Below are 12,944 nucleotides of genomic sequence, written 5' to 3' on the forward strand. Positions count from 1 at the left end.
TACTACGTGCTCGAAAAGACATCCTGATTCAACTATCAATGAAAATATAGGAATGTTTCGGAATGCGCTAGATGTCCCCCTAATGATTTGATTGCATGTTGATGCTAATTGCTCGATGTTTTCCAATCATAGCACTTCTAGTTCGTAGAATAATTTAGAGGTTACAATGTTATTCTCAATGAACAAAAGTGTCTTGTGATCTGCTTTTCTTGAAATGGCCTTTAATCGATTTAGTCGACTCCTACAATCTTCCAGTTGCTTCGTGTGTAGGTTGAAATTACATTTACAATCAAAAGTGGTACCAAGGATTCTGGTTGTCTTTGGTTTGGCAGGTTCAGCTCCTTCTAGAATAATATTGGCACCTTCGAGGTGCCAGTTTCGGTGTCTTTAGTGGGTGTAGGTTGTTAGGCCTAATGCCGTTAGGCCGAATGTCGTTATGCCGAAAGCCATTAGGACGAATGCCGTTAGGCTGAAAGGTTCGTTAGGCCGAAGGCCAACACGTGTATCAGTGTTTTTTTCTTTTTTTTTTAATCAAAGGTTGTTCTTTCTAGTTATACATCACAGCAGTTACTGTGGGCTTCTAGGTAATGTGAATCATCCTTATCTAACAACTAACAGTCCATTCGACCTGAAAATTCATCGGGCGGCTTTTAGGTGATGCAAATTATCCTGACCTATTCCTATTAATTACCCATTCGATCTCACGGTGCATTCGGATTATCGGCCATTTTCGGCCTAATGACCCTTTCGGCCTAACGACATTTGGCCTAACGGGATAGAACCGTTTGAAACCGCCTTCTGAAGTCTATGCAGTAAGTAACTAATTCATTTACCAGTGGCGACAATAACTATATCATCGGCGTAAAGAAAAATCTGAATGTTTTTTTAGAACATCAGAAAACAGTGTGTTCTTTACCAAAAGAAAACGATACTGAGAGTACGGAGCCTTTCGGAACTCCATTTTTAAGTTGCGTTGATTTTGACAAGGCTCCTGCGTAGCGAACTCTAGCAGTCCGTTGTTGTAAAAAGTAATCTAAGCCTCCATTGAATGTTTATGCCATATTCTATCATAAGCCTTCTTGATATCCAAGATTACTATCTCACAGCGCTCTCTTCTATTGGCTGCTTCAGTGATAATCTCGTCAAGGTGGGTAGGTAGCTTGTAGTTCCTTTTCGAAAAGTGAATTATCATGGGTTAAGAATGTTTCTAGCTTTTAAGTGGTCTATCAAGCGGCCATCATCTGCATCGTTTTGGCTATGCAACTAATTAAGGAGATTGGTCTAAGGCTATTAGGCTCCGCGTAGTTTTTTCTTGGTTTTGGTATCGGGGTGATTATGATCCAGTCTTCCCAAACTCGCCACTCGCTTCGAACCCTGTCTTCGTGTTCAAACCCGAAACCACGAACAGCTCACGAACCAGTACCTAAACCCAAACTTATGTTTGGAGTGCCAAAGTTCAAACAATAGACATAATAATTAGACCGCTATTGTCGCTGCTAATCTTGTGACCAACATCTAGTATGCGAATTTCCGAGGTGGTACTCAAAGTGTCAAATTTCCTTCAACTTATCCATAGCAACCTGCTTTCGAAACCAAAATATTGATTCTGTCGTATCTCTAGCCTTCATCCGAGCGTGTTAGGTGAAACCAGTGACGAAAAAAATCATGCTCACTATACTCAATTAACTGAATTTATGCCACCATCAAAGTAACCGCACCACCACCAATATGATTGTACCAATGAAGATGGCACAAAAGTAGATGGGCAAAACAAACAACGATGCCCGTATGTCGTTGGTGTTTTTGATTCTCAGAAGCAGAAGAGTATCAATTTTAGAAAATTGATTATCAATGAGGATCAAATTATTTAAAAAATATGCTGCTATACGGATAATGAAGGATCCGATGCACGGAATGGATTATATTGACGCGTCTTTAGTGTGCCTCGTGCAAAAATTACAACTTCCCGAAGCGGAATGTAAAAAAGTCAAGCTGGTTAGAATGAATATCATTTTTTGTTTCTGATTATCAAAGAGCGGTATAGTAGCAGCAGGTCAAAAGGAAACTGACAATCTTGCGCAAGCGCTTTGCCAATCTGTGTTGTGTTGTCAAGGTGAGGATAAAAACAAATAAAAATCAACGAAGATTCTACCCAGCAAGTATCAATGTAGGCGAGGGTAGATTGAGTATTTTCGTCCCTGGGTGAAACAATGGGTTTTCGTGTGGTTTGTGTGTCCTCGAGAGTTTTGATTCTTCATGTATTGTCGTCTAGGTGTGTGATTTATTTAAAATGAACGGCTATAAAAATATATTGATGGGTTGGTACCTGTTATCACTGGGTAGGCATTGATTGAGTCCTCCTCCGGACGCTTTAAGATGATTATAGAACGAAGCCACACCTCAAATTTTCAAGAGCACAAGACTTGAAAATTGAAAATTGAAAATTTATCCCATTGGTCACCACCAGCAAGCAAGTAATTTGATTGATTTTCAACGCGAACTGTTGTCAGATTCTCCAGTCTTGTGCACTTGAAAATTCAAAGTTTGGCTTCGTTTTATAATCACCTTAATTTGCAGCATCATGAGTGTTGGAGCAAAAGTACCAGTAATATGACGGAAGGGAAAATGAAAGGCGCAGCATCGGTACCGAATTGAAGTTATACAATTGGTTTGTCCTGGAGCTGACTGCGGAAGCTTGCGTCTACGAATAAGCTAAGCTCTAGGCAGGATACGATTTTTTTTTTTCAACGCATTCAGAACGGTTTTCTGCTATGAAGGATACCATCGTGTTGTTCTATCGAGATGCGTGCAATTTCCGTTCTTCCATACGTAAAGATGCACCATAGAGACCTGTTAAGTTAAAAACGCATTGCTTGCACTTGTGGGACACATCAAAACTTCTGTGTAAGTTAGATCCCGGCCAATAGAGCTTATGGAATAGCAACTCTCATTATGAAGGTTTTTCTTCCACACTTGTTTCAGGCTTTTTACTCATTTCATTTTTCCTTCAACATCAAAATGTGCGATAAAAACAAAACAAATGATTTGACAGTTTGAGTACCGGTTGCTTGCGCCAATGGAATTCAAAACTACTGTGGTTGATTCATCTGCATCACAGCCATTGTTTGGAGGAAACAGCGCCTCTAGCGTTCTAATTCTAATATTTCTATTGTTCAAACCGATGTTTAGAAACCGGTATAACCGCACAGTACCGTTTTGACTCATATTCCGAACACTTAAGACCAACAGTGATTTGAAATTCACCTGGTGGGCATAAATTAGCTGATATTTATGAAAATTTAAGTTTCTTCGCAATGTCATACTGTTACCTGTTGGGTGTACTGGTAAAAATACTTATTTAAACTTGTTTAGTATTGTTTTTACGTAAAAGTATGGAACACCATTTTGATTCAAATGCCGAACACTGTGTTCATTCTGTCTCATATTCCGAAAACCTTGATTCAAATTCCGCACAGCACGTATAAATCGTATTCAAATAAATATTTTCGCAAATAAATTTATCTGAGCTAGTTTTATTGGCCGTGAACAAGAGAATCATTATTACTACCGAGGTATAAAATAGATTGGAAGATAATTAAATTGAATTGTAATTGACTGTAATTTCCTGCTAATTTGATGATATATTTCCGCGAAACATTTCAACCTCGTCGCCATACAAAAACCGAGTGTTCGGAATATGAGTCTGTTCGGAATTTGAGACAAAACGGTACATCGTTACGAGTACGCGGCAGCATCAGTGTGTTTTGTTTTATTATTTTTTTTTCTCCCGTAGCAACACGTTGTTTGCTAGTGCTTTATGAGTGTAGTAAGCCTTGCGTTCGGCTTTAGTCAGTTCGTACGCACGCTTATTATTTTCTACCTAAAGCAATATTCTGTGATCTGTGACGAGATTCTCGTCACGAGAAGTATCATAAAGTTCAAGTTAAATTTATCAGCGTGCATTCAAACTGCTTTCTTTCGGTTTGTTATGTACCATGACTACCATGGTTTGAACCAATGTTTCAAACCTCGGTTCAACCGAAGTTCAAGTGTACTGGGTTCAATGTGCAACGCAAGTTTTTTGCCATCGTGGGTTTGCTGTTAAACACGAGTAGAAAGATGCGAACCCAAGCTGAACATCGGTAATGTTCATGGGAAGACTGTTATGATCTCTTTTCACGTGAGAGGAATATTCCCACTTTCCCAAACACCGTCAAACGTCTTAAACAAAGTTACCTTGCAATCGAAAGGAAGATGCTTGAGCATAGGGTATTAGAGTGGTTCAAAAAATCGTTTTTGCTCCACACCGCTCATTCGATTCTAGATCAAATTCTGAATATCCTCCCAAAATTTGAGCTCATTTGGATGAAAACTGAGACTGCACAAGTCCTTTAAAGTTTATATGGGAATTACTATGGGAAAAGCAAGCAATTCATTCAATCGGTCATAGTGTTTTCCCATGTGCTCTTGGGGATTAGAGCTACGTTGATACTGTGAGATACATTCATCAGCTACAACTTTGCCGAAGACCGTTTTCAAATCGGACGCCCCGGTAATTAGTTATTGATTTTTGAATGAGTTGTAAAACTTTGGCTACAATTATTGGGCTGTTCTGCAGGCATCACTGGATATATGCAGTAAAACATAGGCCTTTTCATGTGACAGGTCCGTCTATGCATTTGTTTACATCGGTGGAGGACCGGTGCTAACACGGGCCTGTCATTTTCATAGAACAACTGTCAAAGTGCTTCCCGATCAGCTGATTTGAGACGTCATGTGAATAGGCCTATAGTAGCCATGATTTGTGCGTGCTATCTTTCGCGCCAAGTGCAGCAATGCTGCCTGTTCAGAAGTTAAATGAGCACTGCCGAAGAATTTGTGACTGGATATAAATCAATAACTAATTACTGAGGCGTCCGATTTAAAAACGGTCTTCGGCAAAGTTGTAGCTGATGAATGTATCTCACAGTATCAACGTAGCTCTAATCCCCAAGAGCACATGGGAAAACACTATGACCGATTGAATGAATTGCTTGCTTTTCCCATAGTAATTCCCATATAAACTTTAAAGGACTTGTGCAGTCTCAGTTTTCATCCAAATGAGCTCAAATTTTGGGAGGATACTCAGAATTTGATCTAGAATCGAATGAGCGGTGTGGAGCAAAAACGATTTTTTGAACCACTCTAATAGGGTATCTAATATCATCTATACCAACCGATGTTCCATTCGCATTTTCCAACGCTTACAATAGTTCTTGGATAGAAAACTTAGCATTCAACGGAGAGCCTTTCCCTGCATCAACAGGAAAGACTGTTCCTTCCTCTTGTTGCGTAGTTCTAAGCAAGTCCTCGGAATAGCTTGTTTTACTATATCAAATAAAAATCCCTGTCGCCTTACACACTACACCACGAAACACGAATAAGCCTAAGGTTCAAAATTCAAGCCCGAAAGTTTACGATCGTTAAAAATATATCGCAGTCCAAAAATATATGGAAAGTTCAAGTCTGAAAGTTTACGATCGTTAAAAATATATCGGAGTCCCAAAGTATATGGAGTTTTTGAATAAGAAAAGGTAATTATGATTTTTGTTGTAATGTGGATAATTTTTGTTAATGCGTTGAACAGCCGTTCGACGGCATTTTAGGTACCTAGGATCGAAGTCTAGCGATCTACGGCCCAAGCTCGTCAAACCGCATCAACAACGCTACTCTTGATCCCACGTTTTAGCGTTCAAAAGTCCCGGTTTGAGGGAAAGCCGAAAAGGAACAAACTGTTCCGATAGAGCGTCCACCACCATTTCTATTAGCACGTAAATGCCACATATGTAGCCTCCGACGGTCCCCACCGTCGCCAACTGCTTCATCCGTACCCGACGCATGTAATCTCCAGTGTGCGATCCGTCATTAAAAGGTAAATCAGAAAGTCGCAGTTCGTTGTCGTATTTGGAGGGGTAGTAGCAATACCACTATCGTCAATGTGCTTAATCCTTCTTTGCCATCTCATTCTTCGTCCGGCACTTCTGCTTTGTCATCACATTCAATGACCGTCGCTTCTGCTTTGCCAGCGGCATTCATTGCAGCATCTAAAGGACTCTCTTTGAGTAACAAGTAAAACCAACTAATCAAGCGCATGCGCAAGCGCATACAACTAATTGAGCTCAAAAAGATGAAAATGATCATTAAACATCGATACAAGTAGGATAGAAAAACCGCACACACATTAGGGAAAGTTGGAAGATGAAAGGAACACACATACAAGAATAAAAACCTAGGTTATCAAATTTGAATAAACGTACAAATGTTGTTGCTGTCTGCCTTCCCCAATTATGTATTTTTGTGTAGTATGTTAATGCTCTCCTTGTTACAGATTTTTTGGGCTCAGATTTCTCACGTTTCGCGTCGTTCTACCTGTTTATTTTTCTGTTTCGTTTTGTACGCCAGGATAGACTTCCTGGGAAATTAGTCTCTCCACTCACGTGTCTGATTAGATTAGTGGGTAATTCCAGTGATGACACTCGTAAGTGGTGTCTTTGTGGGTCGGTAGAACGACGGTTAGCATTATTTATTTTTGAGAAACGCTTAAGGTGATCTCTACATCTGAGCAATCCCGATCCATCATACCGTTTGAGTTTTTGGTATCGTTTCCTAAATTGCTATTTAGACTCTTATAAAACAAACCCTCACTGAGGTTTGGTTCTTGCCGGGCAAACATAACTTGATAGACGCTCCTCTTCAGAGGTGGCGCTTAAGACGTCTGTTTTTTGAGCTAGTGAACGGAACAGGAGACGGAAAACATTTAGCCCTATTTTGTGTGCTACAATTGCTATCAGAAAAGGGGCTTGTTCATCATACCAGTAGAGTAAAACACCTACCACCAATGGTAAATGTGCGAGAGAAATGGGTTTTATCGTCTCCTTTGCTGCTGCTATCTATCAAGCTTGGTAAATACATCTTGCAAAACATTGCCGATCATGGACCGATACAAATGCGATTTTGGTTTTCGCTTACTTTGATCGTGCTTCAAAATCAATTGAGAATGAATTCTGAAATGCCTAATCATAATCAAATCTCTCCAAAGGAAAGTCATTTTGTAACATCCTATTCTGTTATTTAGAGGTTGAACGTTCAACTTTTCTGACAAAGTTAGGACACCCTAGCATGCACGTATGGATGGATGGCTTTGGACGCGGACGGGTACTTGCATGCATGGGAATGATTACGTCAATAAACGGGATGGAACACTGCACGCCACCGAAGCCGAGACCGAGGCCGAGGTCGATGCAGCAGAGACAAACCGAGTCGAACATCAGGACAGAGGAAGGGGGACGTAATTAGTCAGATGTGACGAACCATCGGAATATGGCCAAATAGGCGAGTGCCAGGCCGATTGTGTACAGGTCGTGATATTTTTTCCGTAAAATTACGCCGATTGTGACTTTGCGAGTTTGTCGTTGTTGGGTTGTCTGGGTCGTTGAAATCTCTGCGAAGAAGACGTGGGGTGGGATGTGTGGAAGGGGAAAGGGAAGGGCACTGGATGACCAGTGGGAAACGTTTGTCTCCGTGACCTGTACCCCAGTTCCGAGCGTAATAGCCGTTGATGGAGGCCCCTCGCTCCGGACAGGGATGGGAACCACACGCGTACCTACAATCGCACCGACTATGACGACCAACGAAGGCCCGGGTGCATTCATGTGCTGCGGTTTGAATTGTAACAAAAGCGTGTCACTAACGAACCCGGTTGTCGTCGACAAATGGTACCCTGAATAATGCAGTATCGTAATGAATATGTCGGTGACAGCAGTCAGTGGTGGTAGTGGTGGTGGTTTACGATGTGGACGTTGACATGGTACAAGAAAAGCAGCATGGGCCTGCTGTCGACGACCTGCTAAAACGGACCATTGCTTTTGATATGCAGTTTTATTGATAATTTAGTAGATAAAGGTAATTGAGTTTTAAGGGCAGGTTTCGGTTTGGAATTGAGAAAAGAATGACGTTAATGAACAAACCGCAACAATAAAACGAATTGAATACTAGTCACAGTCTTATAAAATTAAAGTTCAAAGTCCAATTCCAAGTCCAAGTTTAGAATCTAACTTCTAATGTTGAACTGAAACTCCAGAGGCCCTTATCTCGAGAAGAAAGCAATTAACAACAGTGCACTTTTTATTTTAGTTTTGTGCACTAGCAAAAGGAGAAGGAGGAAGGAGAAGATCAGGAACGTCTTTTCCAGTTTACTGCTTTTGAAAACGAAAGTAGGGGCACAAGTCGGCCACTGTGATGGTCATCTATGGATTCCGAAATGTTTCCCCTTAATTAAAAAGGCAAAAACCTCAATCAAATTTTTATGGGTAAATTCATTTGAAAGTATTGTTCGACCTCCTTCAATTTGTAAAGATTTCATATCTCAAAAATTAAAAATAACTTGACTTGTTCGACTGTTTAGAATAGCAAAGATTCAGAATGCACTGATTTTGCTTCCTCCATTTGATAACTTTCAACGATACTTCTCATGAGACTGTCTTCTAAAATTCACAAGCACATACGTCAGCGGAAACTGCGCAGTGAATAATCTAGCGATAGTTTCCAGCATTCCAAACTAGATCACAGTCTCAACTTTTCCATCACCGTGTCTTCAAGAGCCCTACCATCCGCATCTGCGTTCTGGAGGAGGGCAAATTGAAAGCATCACAATTTATCATCATCCAACCAACGGGAGAGATAGCTCAATTTTGCTTTGCTTCTACAATTTCTTCACTTTTGCCTCAAACTCAAACTCTGGTGCTGCACACTCAGGGCGGAAATGGCATGTTTTCCCAGTTATTTTCCACGCACACACACACCATTCCCGTCAACGGTCGTCCGACTTTGTCGTCTCCGTCGTCATCATCACCGTCAGTTTTCCAACTTTCTTCATCCTGCGTCCCTGCCATTACCGGACCATCGTTCGTCAAATCCATCAAAAGCCCCTCGAGTTTCACGAGTCGAGGAAAATCATCATCCAGTCGGAGCGGGGTGACCGAAGCCGAAACGCTAATGAGATCATCTGTGCGAATGTTTTCTCGTTCGTCCTAAAAGTAGTTCTAGCCGCCACCAACAGGTTCGGAACGCAGAGCGTAAAGTGTTCTGTCCAACGACCCCTGGTATGGTGAAAATGACGAGATTTATTCTCAACACTCCAGTGCATTGGGCGCAAATTATGCGTTTGACCAAGCCAGGGCTGGTAGCGGCTAGACAATAAAACTGTGGTGACTTTATTGATTGAAACGATTTAAGGAGCGAACAAATAGTGACTAAAAATGTATTGTAAAATATAAGCGTGAGCCTAAAAAAACTAATATGGTGCCTTGTGACAGATTGGCCTATTTCGTCTGAGACTTACTGAAAAAGTTTGTCGAGTGCTCCAGTCATTCGATTCATATCTTGTTGACTCTTTATAAAGGTGAGATTATCGGGATCATCATTTTTATCATCAGATACAACAACTGAAAATGTGTCTTTAGTGACAATTTCTGTGGAAAGCAGTGAACTTAATTAAAAGTGACCAAGTCACTAAAAACTGACTCGCTACCAACCCTGAACCAAGCTCCTCTGTCCCGACCTTCCTCTACTGAGCGTTAAACCACGTGTCCATCAGCAGCTTCGCCACAAGTGCGGTAGATTCCTCGGCTCATCCATGCGAAATATATGTGCAATTTATTTGTGTATAAATAAATTATATCTCAGAGTGGCGATTTCACTCTAGAGTACTATGCGGAGAACCTTTAGGGATGCACCAAGCCGTATTTATCGTCATCGTCATCATCATCGCTAGCAGCAGATGCAGAAAACGCCAAGAGCAGCGAAGCGGCTTTGCCTTGATTCCCAAAATAAACCCATCTTTAGCGGTAAACCGAAAAACCTTTTCCCGACCGCCGCCGAACGCTATTTAATGGCATTTCGTAGACACGGATTCCCGTGAGTACCTAAAGGCCACGTCGGTCTTACCTTCTCAAGATGAGTAAGGTATGGTGATGTTTGGTTTCACCGATTTTTTTCTAACTACGAGCCCCCCAATACTTATTATAACGAGTCGATGACGAAGCAGAACCACAGGTCCGCAAAGAAAGACGTCTCATCTACTTAGTAGAAGACAAGGCGGCGAAGTCCTGCTGGGGCCGTTGATGAAGCTGCGGTAGGTCATTGAGATGTTGTGTATTTTTGGTGATGTGTTTGACGTGTGATGGTTCCCACCTGTGCGTTGGGCGGCTAAGTAATGAGTTTACTCGAAGAGAATCACAATGAGTCTGCTACAATGTGATGTTTTAGCGTCTGGTGAGATAATTGAGTACTTACGAAAGTAGTGGGGTGAAATGCTTGAATTAATCATTTTGAGGCATGCATCGTCATTTTACCTTTTGAACATCTGGTTGGGTAAGAAGTAAATGGTAGATATTCTGCGCCTTTGTCAATCGGGAAAACTAGTACAATTTTTTTTGCAAAAAATTGTCATATTGATTTGCTGCAGATTGAGATCTAGTCTAACAGCCGAATATACGATAATTCCCTCAAAACATCATGAACGCCAGCACATGATGGATAAAAAGAAAGCAACAATTTCTCGTGCCCTTGACCTTTTCTCTTCCCATTTCCTGTCATTTTCCGCATGGAGAACAACCCATTCTCTGCTTTTGCATTTTGTGTGGCACATAAATACTTCAATTGTTTTTGCTAATCAACGAGCGAAGATCTCTTAATTCTTCTCGTTCGTCTTGGCTATGTGCTCTTACTGCGGTCGTACAGATATGACGATGCAACCGACTCAAAACGCTCCTCCTTTGCGCGATGGATGCATTTTTCTGTGTGGATATAGAGCTGAATACAAACAAGTAAGAGGTATGAAAGAAAACTATCTCGTACTGAAACGAGTGCACTCGCAAAATACAGTCGTAGCACTTTCAATAAGTTGTTGTTTTACGTTTTTGCTGTTGTCGGTTTTCGTTTGGAAGGAATTCTAGAACTTCGTGGGGATGTCTGGCCGGCTTCAAGTGAATGTGCGACAGCCTGCTAAATTAATGTGAGAAATTTTGCGCTCCTTCAGTTGACGAGACTATCATCGCCGCTTTTTGTCTACATGCATCACGAAGATATGATCTTTTCTTGCCTTCTCTTTGAAAAACACATTTTGAATCTATCTATATTCAATCTAATTTGCATAGCAACAACCTTTCGTCAATGGTTATTCATTTTTCAGTGACGCTGGAAACAATATCAAGTCTGTCGAAAGTCAAAATATGCCGAAGCTAAAGCAAAACATCTTTGAGACATCTTCGCGTACCGCACCAAAAGAAATGTTGAATGTGAAAAGTCCTCTTGGGTCAAATGCTACCCTGCACAAATTTGCTTCCATTCTACAACAGCGTCCAACGTCGCTTGGATGGCCCACATAGCCGTAGCGGTAAACGCGCAGTTTTTCAGTAAGGCCAAGCTGAGGGTCGTGGATTCGAACCTTTCCAGTAACTTCCCTATACACTGACACGCTATATACAAAAATGGTCAATTGGCGAAAAAAGCTCTCAGTTAATAACTGTGGAAGCGCTCATAAGAAGGTTCAGCTGGAAAAGTAGGCATTGTCCCAGTTGGGATGTAACACCAGAAAGAAGAAAATCTAACGCCGCCCGCCAGTCAATCAATCAGTCAGACGAGAAGATCGAACGGAAGAACCCGTCTAAGCATTGCGTCAGCCTTCGTTAGGACGCGGCGTGCAATTCTAGTGACTGGCTGACTGACGGTTTCGTTTCGGCATTGAATGAATACCGAAGTCTAACGCCGACCGTGAAGCAGCAATCGAATCTTGATTGAGGTTCATTGATAGCTCACAACTCGATATCGTCGTGAGGAGAACCGATTTGCTCCAATTTAATTGATGCACAGCGATGACGATGACGTCTGATGGGAGATTGGCGTACGCTACGCCCAAAGGGGGTTATAATGCAACAGAAGGTTTCCAAACAACCGGAATGTAACGATATCACCTACGTCTACAAATTCCTCCTTAAACTCTTCCAGTGATTTTTCAAAGGATACTTATAGGGATTTTTTTCAAAATTCGCTCCAATAATCTTTGAAAACTCCAGAGCTAATGTTTTCAGTAATTTCCTCATTAAAAATTTGTCAATCTAACTATCCTAGAATTTCCTCAAGATATTTTTCACTAACTCTTAAACCAAATTCTCCAGTTGTTACTCACGGAGATCTTCAAAAAGCTTCTACAAAAGTTCTTCCTAGGAAATTCACAAAGGTTTATTCTGGAGTGTGGATTCCTTGAGGGGTTATTCGGTAACATCTATTTGTTCAAGGGATTCTTCCAGCATTTCATCTCCTGCAGTTTTTCTTAAAAAGTATCTCAAAAATTTCCCATGTAATCTTCAAAAGTTTATTTAAGGTGTTTCACTAGTCTATACTACAGATTTTTTTTACACAAATTTCTAAAGAGATTTTTTCCAATGTTTTTCGAGAAATTTCTTTAGAAATTCTGAGGTATACAATCCCGAGATTCGATTGATTGCTTTGGTTATCTTTGCAAATTATCTCGGATTTTTTTAAACTTCCACAAAAAGGTGACTTTAAAACTTACCCTAGTTTCATTAAAGGGTACTCTAGGTTTTTTTTAGAAATATCTCACGGATTTATTTTTTAGAAAAAAAAATTCTTGGTATTTCCCTGGAGACATTCCTGGAAGAATTTCGGATTTTATTTATACTCAAGACTTATTTGAGAAAATCTCAAAAACATACTAGAGGAATCTCTGTAGAATTCCTAGAATTAATCTCTGTAGAATTCTTAGAAGGAATCTCTGGATCAATTGCTGAAGGTATCTTTAGAGAAATGCCTAAATCCTGATAGAGAATTTTTAAAGAAATGCCTAGAATTTTCTGGAGAAATCATTGATTGAATTTTAGAGGACG

This window comes from Aedes aegypti, chromosome 2, assembly GCF_002204515.2.
Source record: "Aedes aegypti strain LVP_AGWG chromosome 2, AaegL5.0 Primary Assembly, whole genome shotgun sequence".
NCBI lineage: Eukaryota > Metazoa > Arthropoda > Insecta > Diptera > Culicidae > Aedes > Aedes aegypti.